This window comes from Amphimedon queenslandica, unplaced genomic scaffold (assembly GCF_000090795.2).
Source record: "Amphimedon queenslandica unplaced genomic scaffold, v1.1 AMPQUscaffold_8072_Cont19981, whole genome shotgun sequence".
In the NCBI taxonomy this organism is placed as follows: domain Eukaryota; kingdom Metazoa; phylum Porifera; class Demospongiae; order Haplosclerida; family Niphatidae; genus Amphimedon; species Amphimedon queenslandica.
This window is the reverse complement of record NW_003551648.1, coordinates 1-2,346: the sequence shown is the minus strand read 5'-3', so window position 1 is coordinate 2,346 and position 2,346 is coordinate 1. Positions and strand designations below refer to the sequence as shown.

General features: G+C 29.3%; 1 long non-coding RNA gene across 1 annotated transcript; it reads left to right on the top strand.

Moving 5' to 3' along the window:
- Positions 1-142: 142 nt before the first annotated feature.
- Positions 143-1,375, top strand: LOC109591481 (uncharacterized). Its single transcript, XR_002189835.1, has 4 exons — positions 143-224; positions 792-851; positions 1,145-1,192; positions 1,307-1,375. It is a non-coding gene; the product is annotated as an uncharacterized LOC109591481 (long non-coding RNA).
- Positions 1,376-2,346: the final 971 nt, after the last annotated feature.

The window sequence follows — 2,346 nt, the reverse complement described above, 5'->3', positions numbered from 1 at the left end:
CTGCAGTAATCAATGTACCACCTTGAATTTAAAGAAATTTAGTAATCAGTTTTTGGGGGCATAAATATGTACATACATGTACAAAGGGCTTGCACTGTACAAAAATATCTGCATTTATTACATTTTGTTTACTTTTAATAGGATAATTCCTATCTGTACATGTTGCTTCAGTTTGTCCCTGGAGGAGAAATGTTCTCTCATTTGAGGAGAATACGTTGTTTTAGGTATGTACTATCTACTTTATGCATATAGATGTACATTGGTCCAAATAACCACATGTTATATATTATAAGGCTTAAATTGTCAGCTCACAAACATTCTTTAGGCTTAGCTCTCTTGTGCTTTATCTTTACAAGAAGCTCTCAGTAGTGTTTTTGATAAGCAAAATTGATCTGCAATTAGTGCAGTGAATTTACCACTGGCCCACAAATACAATGTCTTTGCTTGTCCAATTTGCTACTAAAGATTCAAACTAATTTCAAAACACAATCATTTGGTTCTGCAAATTTAAGCCAAATCGGAACGGAATCAAATTCCTTATCTGATGCATTCAGTACACACAATATGTAAATGTGTACATGTGTATGTATGTGTGCATGTTTATGTGCATATTATATGTGTATTGTTTATGTATGTACATACTTTGTGTGTGGGACAGTTATTTTTGTGCATTTGTATTTAATTTTGTATTGGCATATAATTGATTTGAATGAGTGAGAGTTAATTAACCTGAACCTAGTTTTGTTGATAATTTATTATTATTTATTTTTTGCCCATTTTGTCTTTTCTAGTGAGTCTCATTCAAGGTTCTATGCTTCACTGTACCTCCACTACTTAGACATTGTCTATTGGTAAAGCAAAGGCACACTGTATAACTGGTTTATTTTGTGCTAAATTGATAAATTGATTTTCATCTGGCTCAAATCCACTAAAATTAATTCCAAAGTTTAAACAAGAAAAATTTAAGGCCACAAAATAAAACCAGCTGTACAGCATATTGTACATTGTTAATTTTGTGAATATAAATTGTATCTTTTATTCATTTTATATAAATATACAGGCATGTACTACATTATATTGCATTGTTACTCTAGCAGTACAAGCAGTGAGCTCTTTCTTTATGTCCTTCCATTTTATCTTGTAGAGATTTGATCCTGAAAATCTTCTCATTGATCAGCATGGCTATGTTAAAGTTAGTATAATTATAATTGTGAAATGCATGCGTAATATTAAATAACTAATAAAATATAATATTTTTTAATATTTAATTTTTAAATCTTGAAATTTAAATTTAAAATTTTTAAAGGTAACTGACTTTGGACTTGGACCCTTTGTGGTACTCCTGAGTATTTGGCTCCTGAGATCATCCTCTCCAAGGTAATAAACAGTAACACTGGAGCTGGAAATGAGAGAAAGGCTCCTTTAATAGTATCTTTATTTGACTATATTTTTTTGTTATTTGTGATGAATGCATAATACATGGGGTATATTTCTCTGAAAAATATTTCACCAAAATCACCTTTTAACCTATATTCACAAGAAAATTTTTTGCGTTTTTTTTTCTACTGACCACTATTAGTATAATAAAAAATAATTATCACAGATAAATATTTCACGGATTTTTTTAAAATTGCGAAATTAGTGAAATTAAATCCCCGTGAAATATACCCCCATATACTGTATTTGTACTACTAAGAAATGGATGCATGATAGTTTAATGATGGTCGCAATATCATCGATTTTATTCATGAATTCATAATACATGTATATTGTACTCTAAGAAATGAATAACTATAACAATGCATGATAGTGAAAGCATGTGTCATACTGATGGACTGATACTATTATATATGTACATGTACTTACATGTACATTTGAGCTAATTCTAGTGAAATTTAATAATGATAGTTCATTGAATCATTGTACTGATAGACTGTTACTATTATTTGCATTACGTAAGCATTTGCATTGAGCTACATGTGATTCTAATCAACGTTAAACTTTTTATGAATTTTTAAAGTTGCTCAAAATTTGACAAATCAGCATGTATAATAGTACAGGAGTATTAATTTTCATGAAAAATGACTAGGATAGAAAACACCATTTTTATAATATTTTCTGATGCATATACATGTACTTATGTTGCATAGGTAGTTTTAGCTTATTCTGATTAAAATTGAATTTTTTACAAATTTTTAAAGTTGTTCCAAAATTGGGCCAAAGTTCCTGTATGGTAGTACATTGCATGAGGGAACTAAGCCCTTAACAAACATCTTTAACAAAATAAACACAACACAGAAATTACTAGATGGAGAAGTAAGATAATAATAATAGAATAAGTGATAG